General features: G+C 49.0%; 1 protein-coding gene across 1 annotated transcript in view; it reads left to right on the forward strand.

Annotated features, from left to right (window-relative positions):
- The first annotated feature begins 5,267 nt into the window (after positions 1-5,267).
- The window catches only part of Tbx5 (T-box transcription factor 5), an 86,934-nt gene continuing 73,160 nt past the window's right edge, over positions 5,268-19,041 (forward strand). Inside the window, exon 1 of the mRNA XM_029478102.1 lies at positions 5,268-5,319. The gene's annotated coding sequence lies outside the window, so the exon portion shown is untranslated. The remainder of the gene's footprint in view (positions 5,320-19,041) is intronic.

The raw sequence follows: 19,041 nt of genomic DNA on the forward strand, positions 1-19,041 counted from the left end.
AGAAAGGCAATATTTGAATAGTGGGGTACGGAGGCAGATGAAGTAGCTGTAAGTCTGAGTGCCTTTGCTTCATTAATGAGTGGAGTGGTGGCTAAATGTCTCTTCTTCTCTTAGAGACTCAGCAGCCTCTTTGGTGGAATTGGGCTACTAGGACTCACTTTATGGGGTGTTTTGGGATCTGGGGTGTAGATGGGTGCTTATCACATGCAGCTTTTAGCATGGTTCGGTTGTCAGCTTCTCCTTGGTTGAGGGGGTCATCTGCTGTAATACTGCCATGTAAGCTGGGGCACATGAGCTTTGGGTGGTGAGCAGAACTCGGACTACCAGGCACAACTGCTCCCACCTGGAAGCAATCTCAGGAGCCATTTGGGAAATACCCATATTTTACAAATGAGATAAATGAGGCCCACATTTCAGGGGTAGCATGGCCCAGATGGAAAAGCTCATCACATGACCAAGGGATCCTGGTCCCCATTTATGCCCAAGTCATCCCCTTTCTTTTTAGGAGTACTTTACCAGTGAAAGAGAACTTGAGTTCAAACCTCAGTTGTGTCCTTGGCTGGTTTCCCATCTGCCACAATCCATTGAGGCCCCTGTTTTCCCTCAGTCACTGTGGGTCATCATCCTGGCCTTGCAGGCTGATGGAAGGCAGAGCTGCTCAGTGTATGGAGCTGACTAGAAGCACAGTATAGACATGATTGAACTCTCTTCTTCTCATGGGAAGAAACTGACCCCGACAGTGAGGCAGTGAGGAGAAGAAGTATGTCCTAGGAGGGGAGAAGGCACCAGATCGCTCCAGAGGCACATTTGTCCTTAGGGAGCTTACCTGTTTTTTGTGACTCACCTCACATCTGCTAGAGATTGCTCTGTGGCCTAAGGTCGGTTCTCCCTCTCTCTCTCTCTCTCTCTCTCTCTCTCTCTCTCTCTCTCTCTCTCTCTCTCTCCCTCTCTCCCTGACTCTCTAATCTCTCTGCTTCTCTGTCTGACTGACTCTTGGTCTGTCTCTCTCTCTCTCTCTGTCTGTCTGTCTCTGTCTCTCTACCTCTGTTCTATCTCTCTGCATCTCTGTCTGTCTTTCTATCTCTGTCAGCCTGCTGTTTCTCCCTGTCTATCTCTGTTCTCTGTCTCTCTGCATCTGTCTCTGTCTTTCTGTTTGTTTCTCTGTCTCTGTCTATCTCTCTGTCTCTGTCAGTCTGTCTGTCTGTTTCTTCCTGTCTATCTATGCTCTCTGTCTCTCTGCATCTCTCTGTCTCTGTCTTTCTGTCTGTCTGTCTTTGTCTGTCTCTGTCTCTCTACCTCTGCTCTCTCTCTCTATCTCGGTCCATCTCTCTCTCTACATATATATACATAGTCTGTATGTATGTCTCTTTTCCTCTCTCTCCCTGTCTCAACTCTGGGCCCAAACCTCCCAAACTCTCTCCCATTCTATTTCTCAGCATTGGCATCCTGCATATTTTAGCATCTTGATTTATCCACTATCATGTTAATGTGTATGTGCCACAAACTCATGTACACACACACATACAAACACACACACACACACACTTTCAACAGAAGGAATCCCCAAACTACATACTCTCTCTCACTGATTTTTCTCATGGAAGATGGAAGACTGGACTTTTGGTGGCTGCATAGTATTCCATCTCTACACAGACTATAATTGTACCCGCCTCTTATTTTGAGGCCTCTAAGTACCTAGCTTTTTTTGTTATTAGATGCCTTGGTGGTGCGAACATTCTTGTAGATAAAATATTTGCCTGTGGTTCTGATTATTTCTTTAGAAAACTCTTCTAGACATGAAACAGGCATGCATGGACCTCTAATATAAACTGCAAAATGCCAGGGGTGGGATGGCTTCAATTTGCACTCTGCCCCCCTCCTGTTGTCAACGGAACTTGCTGTCTCTGTTGAGGGCCCTTTCCCAAAATCCTTTGAATTGGGAGGCCCCAGAGACTTGGCATGCATTTCTCATTATAATTTTCCCTCCCCAAAATAACAGAGATCTAAAGAGAGAGGGGGGAAAGGGAGGGATGGGGAAGGGGGAGGGGGCTATAGAGGGCAGAGGGATAAAGTGGGAAATGAGAGAGAGACAGACAGAAGAGAGACAGATGGACAGACAGAAGAGAGACAGATGGACAGACAGACAGAGGGAGGGAGGGAGGGAGGGAAGGGGGACAGAAGAAGGCAGAAAGAAATGCAGGTGATCTGCATGATGGGAAATGGGCAATCAAAGAGACACCAGAACACTGAGGGGAGTTGTTCTTCCTGCTGGAATCTGGGTTTCTCAAGGTCATAGTGGCTTCCTCCTCCTTGAACCCACAGGCTTTGCCATTCTGTTCCATCCACTCCAATTGCTCCACAGTGATTCTGAAGTTCCCCTGAAAAGCCCACAAGCCACCTGCACAGCCCGGGGTGGAGTGGGGGGAGCTTCTACCTGGTACCTGGAGCATCCCAGATTTAAGAAAACATCCTGTTTAGCATTTGAGAAAAAATAAATTCTCCACCATTGTTGGAAGTAAAACACCTCAGAGGGAACCACTCAGAACTGTGAAGTCACAAGGTGTGGGGGGCAAGGAGGGACGTGCACTGGGGTGAGGCACGCTCTCTCCCAACACCCTCCTGTATCCTGGCAAAGGAGCACACACAAGGACCAAAATAGGCAAGGCTGTCTGTGTCCTGTCCTGCTGTTCAGGGCCCAAAGGCTTTCCTGCCCCTCCATGCTAAACTCACAGTGAATTTGGCTCTGCCCCTCACCGAGGGAGACCATTTAAGGCTTTAAAAGTGTGCCCTGAAATACAAGCTGGTGTCACCCGTGCCAAGAGAAGATGAGCCACTCTGTCCCTGGAACATCCGCTATCTCCCATAGGAATGCGACAGATGTCTGGGTTCTCTGATATCTCTGCGCCTCTCTCCCTCTTTCTCTCCCTCTCTCTCTCCCCCTCTCTCTCCCACCCTCCTCCCCTCCTTCCTCCCCTCCCTCCCTCCTTGCTGTTCTCACCTTCTGTTGCTAAGCCCCTACTATGTGTAAAACTTGCCCCCCTCCCCGCACTGTCCCCAGCAAAACAGCTTTACCAAGCCCCTTGCTTCTCTGTACATTTGCAAAAAACACCTATCCTGCCGAGTGTCTGAAATAATAATGCAAAGAACAGGGTTCCTCCTGGGTTCCTTTGTAAATGAGAAGAACACAGACTCACAAACCCCATACATTGTTGGTTATGGGGACTTGTGAGGGCAGTAGAGATTGGGGGTCACTGCATCTTCCTTTGCCTGTTCCATCTCTCCTGTTTTGGGGGACAGGGCTTCTGCCTGTAGCCCAAGCTGGCCTTAGAGTAGTGACTCCCTGGGGTTCCAGGCCTATACCACCTTGCTTAGCTTTCTGGGTTTTGTTTGTTCAATTGTTTTTTTTTTTTTCAACCGATCATGTACATTAAAATTTTGTTTTCAATCCGATTATAGTATTGTTTTAAAAGCCTGGTGGATCTGGGCCAGAACTCACTTTACCATAACCAGCTCCAAAGGTATAGATATTTGACTTTAGCCGTGCTTAGTCTTAAAAGGAGGATGCCAAATGATTGCCCCTTCCCTGGACTTTGCAAAGAAGGGGTGAATTCTTGCCTATAAAGCTCCCTAGCTTAGAACCTGACAACTGGTGTTAAAAAAGAATAACACCATCATCATTACCATCAGCAGCATCACCATAACCACCACCACCACCATCATCACTACAATCACCATAGTCACCTCTAACCACCCCCTCACCAGCATCAGCATCATCATTATTATCATCATCACCACCATCACCAACACCATCATCATCATTAGTGCGATTGTCTGTGGTTGTTATCATCTAAATAACCGGGCTGATTGCTTGTTTGTTTCCTGCAAGCCAGGAAGCCCTGAATGGCACCAACCCTCTGTGCTTTGAAGTCCGTCTGCCTGGCGACCTGGGGAGGGGGGCAGCCATGTGTTAGGGCCCTGAAGCATATAGATCTTCCCCTACGGATCATTAGGCTCACGTCTGTCACATTTATTTAAGGAAACTGGTAAGGAGAGGGTGGGTGAGGTTAATTGCTCTGAAGATCCTGGGCCCTGCTCTCCAGATGAGGGGAGGACCCACACAGCCTCCATGACCCCAGAGCCCGGCTCCAGCCCAGGGCTCCTGAGAGGAAAATAGACTCAGAGAGAGAGAGAGAGAGAGAGAGAGAGAGAGAGAGAGAGAGAGAGAGAGAGAGAGAGAGGAGAGGAACAAGGTGACCCCTCTGAGTCTCCAGGCCAGCAGAGAAATACAGTCTGATAGCAGTTACTGCAGAATATTTGGGTATCATCATAGCTAGAGCCTCCCTCCAGGGCCAGACAAGAAAATGCCTTTCCAGGGTTGCATTTGCAGTTCTTGCCTGGCACAAAGCGTGCCCCAAACACGGAGGAAATGAGACCATTTGAAGAGGGTCCAGTGTGTTACCCTCTGGGTGACAGACTACTTTCCAGGACAAGCTAGTGGGGGCTCCCCACCCTCTCTGATCAGGGTCAGACTTCTGCTCACCTTTTACCACAGACCCACCTTGAACCTGGGTGAAAATATAGAGTCCCACTTAAGACAAGTGTCGCACCAACTATTGACCAAGAACAGGACACAAATCTGTGACTATTTGTGTGCAATATAAGGCATCACCTCCAAAGACTTTGAAAAAAATGATTAAAACTCCCAGTTCTGAAGCTTTTAATGCAATGGATAAAACATTTCCAAACAGATGAAATTAACCTTTTTTCTTCCTCTTAATTACATCTAAGAGAGAAAAGCCCGTGTGGAAAATAATGAAAAACACAACCGTCCCCATTAATTGAGTAGAAAAATTAATTCCTGGTCGATAAGGGAGGGGCGGCGGACCTACTCAAGATTGGTGGGTGTTACCCCCACCCCACCGCCATCAAAAATATTCCTTTGTAGGGACCTGCCTGCTCGCTGCGGATTAACAACCTCGCCTTCACTCATCGCCCCCAAGCCCGACGAAGCTCCGCGGCCTGAGAAGGTGTGACTTCAGACTCTGGGTAAGGATGGGGTGGGGGCGGAATGCGGCGGTGTGTGAGGTGATTGTAACCAGAACGGCCTGGCCAGGCATCTCGTCGCTGTCCTGAGCACCGCTGGCAGGCAGCCGGCCCCCGGGAGCTCGGACCAACTGGCCCCAGCTGCCCAGGCAGGCCGCTGCCCTCCCCTCCTGCTTATCGGCCGAAGTCGGTCTGATGGAGGGGTTCGAGCCCCGGTGCGTGCTCGTCAACGCTTAAGCTCTGAGCGCAGTCAAGTGTTCATCAGGTCACCACCAGGTAAGTCACCAGGTGGGTGGGGAGCCTTGGGCAGCCCGGGTCAGTTTGTTCCTTTCTTACCCACGCTGGTAGGCACAAATCTATTATTTCAGGGACACCCACCCTAGGGCAGGGAGGAGGGAGTGGGAGCAACGACAGGTATACCCAGAATGGGTACCATCCCACAGGGGCTTCATAGGGTGGGAGGATGCTCTCTCCGTTTCAGAGAAGAGGGCACCGGCTTGTGCACTCTAAGTTGCAAGAAAGTAGAAACCGTATGAGATGCACACACCTCACCTGTCAGGAGCTCATGTGTCTGAGCCATCTGCTGACGTGGTGTGCACTCCTGTCTCACCGTGAAACTACAGTGTTTATCGGGGTGTCTCCTGTCCAAAGGGGTGCTCTTGTAAAGACCTGCTCTGGTGGTGCAGCAGTCCTGTGATAAGAGTTTTGAATCTAATGCCAGTGGATTGGGGTTCGTCGTGTCTCCTCCTAACTACTGGGTAGATTGCCTTAAGTCTCTGGTCCTAGCCTCCTCCACAGGGAGACTAGAATTTTCAGAGAAAATAGATTGTCATTAGTTTAATGTGATGCGAAATTGAGTGATCATTATGAAATAGAGCCTTCTTTTGGGTGACTAATTTATCTTTAAAGAAAGCGTTGATACTGTCTGGAGAGATTGAACAGAGTGCGTGTTTCCCTGGGAGGAATCCCAGGTAGGTTCCAACTGGTGAGGGACGCGGCTGGCTCAGGCTCTGAGCAGGTGTCCTGACACCCGGGGGGGGGGGGGGGGAGACATTCAGGAAGCCGGAGCTTGTGGGTTCGCAGAAGTCCCTAAACGCTCCCCTCCCGCGAGGCCTTTCATAGTTTCAGCCTACTTGAGGCTCAAACGTCCAAGACCTCTACCAGGTCCCGCCAGAGAGTGGCCCGCACTGCATTCCCGTGCTTGAGCCCTGGGGTCTGCTTTCTGCTTTGCGTTGGGCCCCCGCACAGAGTTCACTGGGGGCAGAGGGACCCGGGAGCAGATGCGCAGACAGACAGACGCCACGGAGCCGGACAGTCTGTGCCCACAATCAAAGGGAACTCTCCTCTCTCGCCCTCTCACCCCGCTCTGCTCGCGGGGGAAACACCAGGCGGCCCTGACCAGTGTGACTGCCAAGACAGCCTCCTGGCTCGCTGGGGTCCTTTTCTGGGACACTCAGAGCCCAGAGTTTAAGCTCCGTCTGTTTGCTTTAAACGGGATGCCTTCACCTGCCCAGGACCTCCAGGTTGCTGCAAAAATCACCTTAGAATTTAAATTGTTTTTCAAGGAAAATCATTTAAAAAAAAAAAAGGCATCCACCCGATACAAAGAGGAATCATTATGGACAGTGTACAGGTCCCTGGGCACTCCAAGGCAGTCATCTGTGACAAGGACTTCATCTATGTGACCTTAAAACACATCCTTCCAAGAGTTTGCTGATGTCATCTCCCATGTTCCAAACGCTCCCACTCTGGGAGGGGGGGGCGGCTAATGCAGAAAGTTGGAGGCCACCGTGAACTCCTAAGATGACACCCGGTCTCCAAACAAAGGTCTGAAGGAAAATGAGTCCCTAAGAGATCCATCCAAGGGTTCAAGATCAGAAGGCCAGTCCCAGACTCAAAGTCACATCACGGCCCTTTGCTTCTTGAGTGGGTATCCCTGATAACCCTCTCAGGAGTCTAAAATGTGTCCAGAACTGGTTACAGAGAGCTCTAGAGTGCAGCACTGTAGTGTCAGACCCAGCTAAAAGGTCAAAAGCTTAGGTGAGCGTACACCCCTCTCCAAAGGTTTGGGTCAGCCAAAGGAACCAATTTTACATTTTGCTCCATTAGTGGGCTCCATGGGAAACTGTGGATTTTGTCTACAGAAAAAATTTGTGCACATAGTGTGTCTACACCCACCCTCCATTTGGCCCAAAGATCATAGTCAGTTGTGGGGGAGGGGATATCAATCCCTGGCTTCCGGACATTGAAGAGGCTTGTCCACTGGTACACACACACACACACACACACACACACACACACACACACACCATCGACAGTCCCACACAGCACATTTTGGCTTAGTCCCTCCGACCTTTCCCTTGACTCTTGGCCCAGCCAAGCATAACCAAGAGAAAAGTTCAAACCCTCAGCAGGAATCTTGAACAGCACCCCAAAACCAAGCCCTCCGAGCCACTAAGTTCCTTCCCTTCCTTGACTCATTCCCACCCCCACATTTAGAAGGTCAGCTATAAAAATAAACCATTTTTCCTTGTTAATAAATCTCTGCACTGTGCCCTCTTTAAAGACCCCCCTCCAGAAAAAAAATCACTACCCCCAGAGCAATCGAGCAGGGAGATTAATCTGGAAGCAGGATTTATGTGGCTCAGACCCCCTCAAACAATTGCAGTTCTGATGCGAAATGAGTTGGAGAAGGGGTGGGGGAGGGGAAGGGTCCCCGGGAACCACAAACACTTTTGTGTAGCTAAACAATGTGGAAACTCTTAAAGACCCTTTTCCAATGACTCTTGCAGCCCTGATGCTTCCCTGTCAGCCTTAGGGAAAGGGAGAGAGATATATTAACTGAAGACAGGATCTAAAATTACTTAGGGGTTTTAAACAGGCATGCAGCGAGGGCTGGGGGTGCAGATAAACTGTCCTGTTTCCTCCTCTTGGTGTATTATTTCCAAGATATTTTACCCTCACCCCAAGTTCTTTCTTTACACCCCCTCTTCTTTTCTCTCTCTATTTGTTATACATTGACTGGTGGTGTAGTGGCCAAAGGCTGGCGGGGAACCAGATATCACCCTTCCAAGATCCAAGTTTGCAGCCTAACCAAGGGCAATTGTCTCTCTGTAATGACACCAAAGCTATGACTTGTCTGGCATGGTTTCTGCCTCTGGTGTGGCCTTTCTTTGGTGTTTTTACATCTCACCTAACTTCTTAGTGATGCTAAGGTCTTAAGTAGGATCACAAGCAAATCCCTTTCCCCCAGGTCCCAGAGTAAACTGACATGGGTGTGGGATGCCCCAGTGGGTGCCAATTACCTGCTTGGGTGCAAATATTCCTATTGGTCTAGCTTTAGATTCCTGACTAGGGAGGAGATGAGGGGACGAAGGTAACTTCTTCCGGCTGTTGGGAGAACTCAGATCTTGGTGAAATTGGGGCCTTGCATGCAGCAGGCATCCTGCCCCACAACAGCTCCAGCCAGGCAGTCACATTCAGCCCACCCCAGCATGCACTAGTGCAGTTCCCAAAGCCATATCTGTAAAACGGGTGGGTGGGGGCTGGTACAATGTCAAGCTCAGGAACCTAAGGCTTTCGGAGATGTTAGATGTCTCCTGGTTATCATTTAGGGCTGAGTTGAGACACCTGGCAGGTACTGAGAGATTGGCCTGGCTGGCCAGGAAAGCAAGCATCGCTAAAGACGAATTCTTTGGTTGTAAAGTTTCAGGTCCCTCCAGGGGCCCTGCAGACCCAGGAGTGACTGGGACAACTCTCTACTACCGGGAGTCCCCGTCCCCAGGATTGGTGGGAGAGACCCCTGGTGACTCTTCCTGCCAGATTCTTGATTCTCGCCTGCGCAGTTCTTTAACATGTCTGTGGTCACAGCTGCAGGCTGGCTCCTGTCCCCAGGAGTCACACAAACTGCTGTTGGGAAGAAAAGCAAAAACAAGGCCAAGCAGGGAGGGGTAGGGGTGGGGGGCTCTGGGGCCAGTCTCTCAGCTTCGCCAAGGCTGCTGTCGCCATCATGGGGAGGGCGCTCAGAAAAACATTTCTGAAGGTGTCTGGGCCTGACTCGGAGTGTGTGAGGCATTCCCTGCGGCCCACGTTGCCGGGCGGACCCCTTGATGGAGTGGGCAGCTTTCATCAGCGCCACTTACGTCACCTTGCAGGGTGCTTACCGCCCCATTTGCACTCCCCAGACCCTCTCCCTTCCACTGTGGGGACCCCGCTGAACACCCAGGGATTTGCTTCTGGGGACTTGGCTGAGACGAGGGACCACCAGCACCCACTGGAAATTCCATCTTAAACTCACCGCATTTTTTGAATTAAAACAAAAGGAAAAATCCAACTTCTTTAGAATCAACTCCTTTAGCATGGCATGAACTGGCCTCAAGGGCAGGATGGTTTCCCCCTCAGGTATCACTTGAACTCCCTGACTGAATTTGTCAATTTAGCCAATTATCTATAAGTAACGAGGAATTTTCTAAATATTCTGGATTTGCCCCATAGTCAAAATCTGATCTTATGGAAACCCGGGTCTAGATTCTGTTAAGTATCTCCTTTCTTCAAGACCTCAAAAGTTCCACTCTCTCTTGAAATTTCCAGTTACTTTTTGGTCCTCTGCTCTTCCATCCCAACCCTGGAGCTGGAATGAAGCAGAGATGGGAGGGGAGAAGAGGTAGAATGGTGGTAGTGGTGGTGGTGAGCATGAAGGTCCTCGGTCACCTTGGTCTCTTCTCAGAACTCTGCAGGATTCAGGGTCCTTTGGTGGCCTGGGGTAGAGACTCTAAGATCACCTAGCGAGAGTTCCCAAGTGGAATTGCCCACGATAGCCCCCAAGATCCAGAGGCTGATCTGTAAATTAAGCTTGGTCCACCCCAACTAAGCCAGGAGGCCTAGGATGATGGAGTGAAGAACCTTCTTGGGTGACACCCTTGCCATCCTCTGATGACAAGTCTAATGCATACTTTTTCCTCTGGAAAAGCCACACACACAAAAAAAAGTTCCTTAAAGAAAAAATAAAAGAAAGGTTTAAAAAGATTAAAGGAAGAAGAAATCTCTTCACCCATACTTAGCCATTGTAGGAACCCCAGGCCCAGCTTGACAAAGTTGCAAGAGCTGAACAAGGGACTGTGGGGATGGGGTTGTTCATTCCTCCCAGTTGAGGGTAGGATTGGATGTTTTTTTATCTCCAGAGATGCGATTTGTAACCTTTGGGGCGGGGTTATTATTTTTATATTTTTATATTATTTTTATTTTTTTCTCTTGGACTTTTGGGTCTATGGTACACTTGTGACTCAGACACAAAGTACATTTGTTTGGGGAGTTGCCCCACAAATTGGATACATGGACAGAAAATCTTCAAGCGTCCAGTATAAGGGCTGAAAATAACCTCCCAGGGCTGAGCACTGGTTCTGCTCCCTGTTTTCCTCTGTAAGCCTCTTTTTGGAAATGGGAGAGCTGGGGGGAAGGTTCCAAATCCCCCCCTGAAACCACTGGGAAAGTTTGAGGTTGGTGGGTTTCATAGGGCATCCTCTGAGGGCAACCGTGACCCCTGGCTTCTGCAGCTGAAGAGCTGATTAAACAAGAGTCCTGAGGTAGCATCTGAGGGTACCACCCTCTGCCTCCTTTAAGATATACAAAGATGGGATGAGGTCAGGAGAGAGGTGAAGGACCCAGTCCTGGGCTCTGTAGCTGTTACAGTTGGGAACCTGGAATACAGTCCAAGTGGCACAAGCTGCATTTGTTTGCATGAGCCCTTCTCCTTGGGAAAAGAGATACAGGGCTTTATTGCATCCCAAGGATGCTCCTAACTTTCCAAAGTTGAGTCCCTTATCTAGAACCTGTTGCTCAGACATGGATCAAACCTTAGAATTCCTAACTAATCAGATCGGGGCTCTGGAGTCTGAATGTTGGATCTGAACCCTTTGCTTGTTGAGTGACTTTGGGTAAATAATTTAACCCAGTGGTTCTCAGACTGTGGGTCTCAACCCTGTGGGGGGAGGTTTCGAACGACCCTTTCACAGGGTTCACCTAAGACTGTCGGAAAACGCAGATATTTACGATTCTAACAGTAGCAAAATTACAGTTATGAAGTACCAATGAAAATAATTTTATGGAGGGGGTGCTGGTCACCACAGCGTGAGAGACTGTATTCAGGGGGCGCAGCCTTAGGAAGGCTGAGAGCCACTGCTTTAACCTCTCTGTTCCTATCCAGTGAAGGTGACTTTTAGGAGAAGCTGTTGGGGAGGGCAGGAGGAGTGGAAGGCAGGAGACCAGTTGAATCTTTTCCCTGAGAGCTGGAGATCGGTCCAGGCTGATTTCCCAGCCAGACAGTTGTAGAATGCCGGCTGGCTCTCTCTCTCTTCAACCAGATGGTGAGAATGTAATAAAATAAATCTATATTGCAAGGCGATTCCAGAGACTGCGGTGTGTGGTACAGGGATATATTCCCCTCTGGGCTGCGTGGGTGGACACCTCCCTTTAATTCGTAGGCTAGTCTCTAGGCTATGAGTTCCAATCCAAGTTATGCCCCATGTTCCTTGCTGGGCGACTTTAGGAAAGAGCCTCCCCATCTCTGTGCAAGGCTTAAGAAATGGATACTGCCGCTTGCTTGTTCTTTCGTTGTTAGACTTGAGGTCGAGTAAGCGCATAGGTGCGGGGCACATGGGCCAGGGAATGCTACATCGTCCCAGCACGTCGTAACAAACACATAAGCACACCCTAACACAACATACAAATCCTAAAGGAAGGTAAACGCGGTGCGTATAATACCCGATATTACGACGTGTTATATTGTATTATAATTCTGGGCGCACGTGCGCGCTGAGAGACCTGCGGTAGCCAGGATTTGCTTTGCCTCTGTAAGGCCACTCTCTTCCCCAGAGCCTGCGGACTGGAGTGCCCCAGCTTGAGGTTCCCCGCGGCCGAACTTTCTCTTTCACCGGGGGCGGTGGCTCTGCCTGCCTCAAGTCTGTTAAAGCCATCGAGGGGAGGTATTTGAAGGCTCTAAACTTTGGAGACGCCCGCCGGGTCCGGACAAGGAAGAAGGCCGTGCATCGTGTGGGAATAAGCTATTTAGCGCGGCTGGCTGACGCGGTGGCAGCCACAGTGTGTTGATCTTAACCAAAAGGAAGCTAGAAGGGGCAGAAGATGGGGACCTTAAAGCAACGCTCTTCCACCCTTCCCTTTTGGTTCCGCCGCGGAGGAACTGGGATGCCTTCCGCCCCGAAACTTCACAGAGGCTTTGTTTGTTCAGTAAGCGACCGGCAGCGAATAAAAGACTCAGAGCACTTTTCAACGCATCTACCCGTTTAGTGGCAGCGTGGGAGACGCGCGCCGCACCGAAGCCAGCGTATGCTGCAAGCAATTCGCCCGGAAGGTCGTGCTCACTGAGGGACTCGCAAACCCCGGAGCCTAGGGCGCACGAGCACGGGATCTTTCGCACGCAGATCACCTCTGGCGCGTGCTGTTTGTACTTTCCAGGCTGTGGATAATTCACACGTGATTGTCTGCGGACAGATCCTTGTTTGCGCGCGCACAGCGATCCGCATGGGTCTCGTCGCTTTCCTATGGGAAGCGCGGTAAAGGCGCCCTTGCGGTTAATGAGTCGGCACACACCCACTCGCGAGGATCTAGGCTGTGAAAAGCGTTGAGTCTCTACTCGGGAACGCTCTATAGTTTAAAAGTTCGCTTTTACTTTTTGCTGTTATTAGGAATTGGGATCTCTCTCTCTCTCTCTCTCTCTCTCTCTCTCACACACACACACACACACACACACACTTTTTCTTGCTAGAAAAGAGAGCAGGGCCCCAAGGCAAGCAGCCCACCGTGTTTTGAGCCCTGGGTGTGCGCAGAGCACAGCAAGCGGATTTTCCGCGGTGCGGCATCCCGTTGTCCCTTGGCTCGGGAGGGACCGGTGACTGGGAAGGCAAGAATGTTGTGTTTGGTTTTTTATTCTTGGCGACTTTCCACGCAGTTATTTGTAGCAGATAAAGAACTTCGGGAGACCCGGAGCCTCGGGGGCATGAAGTGGGGGGTCCCTCTGCCAGACCCCATGGGTTTTACGGCCTAGGACCTCGGAGGGCCAAATCACAGGCAGAATCAAAAATGTGTAAATTACAGATTTGCCTTATAAAACAAACCCTATGTCCGGCGGCTAGAGAACTAGCAGCGGGCGTGGAGGGTTGGGGTTTGGAGCTGACGACCACGAGTTGGTATGCGGCTGGTTCCCCGGGCTTGGTAAGCTTCCGAACTATAGTGCAGGGAAGCCCAGGCCTGGGGCTCCGTCCCTGACCCGGTGGGCTTGGCGGCTAGACAAAAAGAGGACCTAGCCAAGCGTGTCGGCCTAAGACACCCGGACCCTTGGCCTCCAGCCTGCAGCCAAGCCGGCCTTTTAGCTCCGGCTGGCTAATTAAATTTAATCGAAAAATATTGTTTATAAGGATAGCCGGGAGCAAAAATGGTGTTTAAGAGGTCGGGTGTGCGCGCCTCCGATGCCGGGGTTCCCTGAGAAGAATTTAACCAACTGTTCGGAATGCTTTTCTGATTACCTCTCTTTAGCCTTTTGGGAGCCTCTGGCTTTCTTCTGCTGGTTTTGCTCCTGGATATTTCTCTCTTTCTCTTTTCTTTACCCCCCACCCCAGCCTCCGTTTTCTTTCTCACCCCCTTCCTTTCGTTTTTTTTTTCTCTCCCCCTTCCCACCCTGCTCAGTTCTTTCCCAGTCTGTGCTCGCTTTTATTTCTTTCTTGTACATACATATTTTAATTTAAACTTCTCCAGTACTGGGAATTAAACCCGAGGTCTCACAAATGCCAGGCATTTCTGGACTGTTGAGGTGGTATTCTCATTTTTTTTCTTTCTTTCCTTGCTCGTTGTTCGAAGGCACTTCCTCTGCCTCATTTTTTCTTGTCTCCCTTAGGATAGTTCACACTCCTTTTCATTTTCCCATTCAACTGTCTGGTCTTCATTTTCTGGCTCAGAATGTGCTGAAGTTGAGCTTAAACTTTGTTGGTTGTGGCAAACCAGACTAGAAGACAGATCCCATTGGCCTAGTGAAATTCAAAAAGAGGAGAAGGCTTTGAAAACTATATCAAGGAATCTTGTTTTGGGATTACTTCCATTCTCCCCAGGACAGGAAGTACAAGAGAAAAGAGGGGTACGAAAGTTGACTAAGCACGCTTCTCCCAACCCCCTTTCCCGCTCCCTGCTTTCCACAGTCATCTTGGTTGCCCACTTGAAGCCAGGGAAGCTGCCCTTATCAGCTTCGGTCCACCCCCGGAGTGTGCGTACCAGCATCCTCGGATACCATCTATCTGCTCCGAGTCCCGGGTTTTGCAGGAGCAGAAGTTTCAAGGCCAACAAGCCACTCAGGATTGAGCTCCTTCCTAGTTCCCTTCCTGGATGACAGATTTCTATAATTTTTTTTTCCTTTGAGTCCAGGGTCTCCCCTTCTCAACAGCTGTCCATCTATTGTCATATTTATTAGGCAAATATAAACCCATAAATACCCGTGAATGAAAAGCCCCGTGATCCGTAATGCGCTGCCGACATTCGTCTAACAGCCTCACTCCTTTAAATTTTGACAAAGAACGTGGGAATGCCACACGGTTGGCCTTTCCCTGTAAGTGATGAGAATATTAACATTTGACCACCGTGCCCCCCAGGAGTAGCCTCCGCCCCATCACCTTTCCTAACCTTCTCTCTTTACTGGACTCCTTTTCTTCCCAGGGCTCTAATCGCAGCCAGCCATTCAAATGATACTGGGAGAAAAATCTAGGCATATCTGTGGCACGGTGACCCTCCAAAGCACACTCACTGAGGGTGAACCTTAATGTGCAGAAGCTTCCTGGAGATCCTTAGGGTACTATGCTTTCATTTAGGGGGGAGGGGGTTGTGTTTCACCAGGTGCTCCTGTATATGACCATCCAGGGGTAAATTAAGGAGAGAATTCTTGGTAGCAGCCCCAAGGCTCGGTTTCAAGCTTCCAGGAAAGGCTTACAGCCACAAGCTACTGAGCCCTGTTTCAACCCATGGTCACCCAGTGCTTTTGAAGTATGCATCTGGTAAGAAGATTGGTGTAGAGGGTATTTGAAGTTCACATTCAGTGCTGTTGAGGGTGTAGAGGGAAGGGGGTTCTGGGTAATGGTTACAGCCACTATTGGGGGCAAGTAGGATCCAGCCATCCAGACTTTATCCTGCTGGTGTTTATCCTGCTGTGGCCTCTCATTTGTAAGTGACTCATGGGGCACTTTTGTGATCCAGAAAGTTTGGATTAACAGGAAACTGACTAAGCTAATTATGCAAACTAGGCAGTGGCATATTATTATGCAGATAGAAGAATACTTAAGAACATCTTCAATGTAAGGATGTGGCCAGAAAGAGTAAAAAATAATATTGGACTGAAGGCAAGGGAGCAGAATTGTTTGGATATCGTGAAGCAGTCAGTGTGTGTGTGTGTGTGTGTGTGTGTGTGTGTGTGTGTGTGTGTTGTGATGGAGACCTCCAAGAAGGTGTTCAAGACACACAGCTACCACTATGATCCCCCCCTCTAAATGATCTGGGAGGGAAGCTCATATTTGGAGGATTGCTTGCTTTGTTTCATGCTTGTCTTACCTACACTGTAAATAATTGTGTGTGTATGTGGGTGTGTATATATGCATCCATACATACACATATATAATAGCAGCAAGTTGTTGCTGCTGCCCTCTTGGCCTTTCCTTGGCCTTCCGTATCTCTACCTTCCATCCCTTTTCCTCTCCCTTTCAAAATAATAGCCACAGACTCAGGGACACTCGTCATGAGCCCAGGCTGTATCAATCACTTTAAAGACAATTCATCCATCCTCATACGGGCACATGCAAGCAAGATGTCCTTAACCCCATCTTACAGGTGTGCACACGGAGGCCCTTTGGGCAAGTCTCCTGACCATGTTCACGTACTTAGTACAGATGTTTTAAAACTCAAATTATGTGTTCAAACCAAATAATTACAAGCGAAGTCTCCTCGTGTTCCCCATTGCTTCTTTTCCACCCACTGCTCCAACTCCTCCGCCAGCCGTTAATCTCCACCCCATCTCCCGCCACTCATAACTGAAGCAACGGAAGAAAATTCTGGAAACAGAAAAGCCAAGCCCAGATCGATGTGGGCTAACGGCCCCTCTAGAAAGCCAAAGGCAAAAAGTGCGGAGACACACGGTGGATTGAAAGGTGGGATTGATGGAGTCAAACACATCCGTCCCTCCATTGTTCACAGGAAGCCCTCCTGTGGACCCCACGAGTTCCCAGTCCTGTCTCTTTCTCCAGTTTCCCTAACAGTTCCCATAAATCCTGGCGGGTCTTCCTTCTCAGCTCAGCCAGCGCTAAATCTTGATTGGGGTGAGAGAGTTTGGCTTTGGAAAACTTCTTGCTTAAGACCCGGGTGTGGAGCCAAGATTCCTGCAGGGAGCCCTGAGGCACGGGCTCGCAGCTCTCACCAAATTTCCTCTTATCTCAGGATTTCGCTTCTGTAGGTGATACCTCCAAACTTCAAATGCATTCCTTTGCTGCCTCACCAACACCCCAGGAAAATGCTAGCAATCTTGTTTTTTTTATTTTGCAGAGGGAACCCTAGTAACCCATGGCGCTGAGCATCCGGGGTACCCAGTGTTAGTTTCCTATGCATTTCTTTATTGCCAAATTAAAATTATTTTCTAAAGCTCTGTTCCATGAACTCATCTCTAGCCCAGCTCCCCGCCCCCAACCCCCAGTTTACTTCTTCGCGACAGCTCCGTTGGGGTGTGTTTTCCGGATCTGATCAGGGGTAACCTCATCTTCTTTGAACCCCGAGCCTTCAGCTTCATTGTGCAGTCATGGCAGTGTGAGTACCAACAGCCAGTCCCCAACCCCGCACCCATCCCTCTAGTTTAGTTCTATGATCCTGGTGAGAACTTCAACCTTTCTGCCTTAGTTTTTTTTTTTGGGGGGGGGTTGGGTTTTTGTTGTTGTTGTTGTTGTTGTTGTTTCTGTAAAATGGGCTTTCTTTCTTAAAGAAAAAAAAAGGTGTTTCTTACGCACCTTAAAGTTTTACTTTGAAGATTGTCAAGCAAGCAGGGTTTTACCTAGCCCAGAAAAGGACACTCGATGACCCTTAGCTGCTTTAAGAGTCTAGTCTCTGTATGTTGCTTTTCAGCCTCCTTGATATAAAGTAGGTACCAGTACTACTGAAAATTAACCAAAGAAGCAGGCTTCCTTTATCAGCAGAGGTGTCTCAGAGTGTGCAGGGTTGGAAAACTGGTTAGGCTTCTGCTCTCTCACCCTACCTCCCCACAAACAGAAAAGTTGGGGGTGGCACTGTGCTGGACTATAGACCTCAAATCGCTGTGAGTGCTCCATTCTGTTTGTGTCACCTGAGCGGCTAGAAGAAGTATCCGAACCTGACTACCTTGTGTGCTGTGTGCGGGTAAACTTCAGTAAAGAAGGAGAGGCTGCAGAGACAACTCAGTGGCCCAGGGTACCCACTGCCTTCGCAGTATTCATTTTCCAGGACCCACATGACAGATCCCAACTGCCTGTAATTCCAGTTCTAGGGGGTTCCATACCTCCTTCTGGCCTCCCTGGTGCCAGGCACTCACACATTAAAAAAAATACATATTTTACATTTTTTTTAAAAAAAAGATATGAAGTTTATATTAAGCTCGAGAATGTGTGTGGTCACATTTAAAAAGTTGACGATATTCATCTGCAAATGTAATGCTGCCCGTGGACTATAATCAATTGACATCTTAAATGAGTATTTGGACATAGAAGTGTCTTCCCAGGGAGTCTGGAGAGATGGCTTAGCAGTTAAGAGCACTAGGTGCTTTTCCAAAGGACCAGAGTTCAATTCCCAGCACCCACATAGCAGCTTACAACTGTCTATAACTCCGGTTCCAGGGGATCTGACACCCTTGCACAGATACACATAGGGCAAAACATCAATTTATAAAAATAAATCATTAGAGATGGAAGTAGTGTGTTCACTTTTTTCTAGCACCATGTACTTAGCTAGATTTTGTTAACACTGCATACAACAAAGATAAGGCCATTGAGTGATAAGCCTTCCTGGAATTCTTCCCTGATCTGGTTGGTGTGTTCTCCTGGCTGACTCCCTTGGTCTGCAGGGTGGGGTGAGGCTCCTCTTTCCAGGTAGACCAGATGGACAGAGCAAATGACTAAGTAGTTCTTTGTAAGTCACCACACAGTTGGATGGTACATAACGCTCTTTTGTATGTGATAATTAGCAGCTAAAATTGCTCCTTCCTCTAAAATTAAGAAATGAAGAGACCACAAGTATGCCTCTCGTAGCAACATTAACACAAACTCTGTGGACTCTTTTTTTTTTATTGCCAAAAAAATGTTTAAATACAGAAAAGTGTGTGTGTGTGGAGAGAGGGGGGAGGGGAGGGGGAGGGAGAGGGAGAGACACACACACACACAGAGAGAGAGAGAGAGAGAGAGAGAGAGAGAGAGAGCGAGCATGTGTATGGAGGTCAAAGGAGAACTCAAAGAAATCTGGTCTCTCTCTACCACGTAGGTCCCAGGGATTGAACTCAGAATGTCAGGGTTGGTGACAAGCATGCTTACTGGCTGAACGTTCCCTGTATTTCCAATGCCAGTATTGGCATGTGTTCACTTGAGCAGCCCCCACCTTGCTGGGTCTCAGTGTTTTCCCCTACAGAATGGGAGCAGTCGGGGTTAAGCTGGTAATGACCAAAATAGAGGGAGGAGGCTTCCCTTCACCCTGAGAGATTCCATGGAGTACAGAGAGAGACCATTTCTGGCGCTTTATGCTGGGACACCATGAACTGGCCTTAGTCAATGGTAACACACCCCAGCCTTTTGTACTGAGAGGAGTGACTCTTGGCTATTGTCCCATTTCTCAGACTCAAATCCAGCAATGGGCCCTTTGGTTATTTCTCCTATCGAAGCCCCAGTCAGCTCAGAAGAGACAAAAAAGAACAGAGACTTGAATGGCATGACTGGCCTGTTCTGGAGT

The sequence above is a fragment of the Mus caroli genome, chromosome 5, assembly GCF_900094665.2.
Source record: "Mus caroli chromosome 5, CAROLI_EIJ_v1.1, whole genome shotgun sequence".
Taxonomy (NCBI): Eukaryota; Metazoa; Chordata; class Mammalia; order Rodentia; family Muridae; genus Mus; species Mus caroli.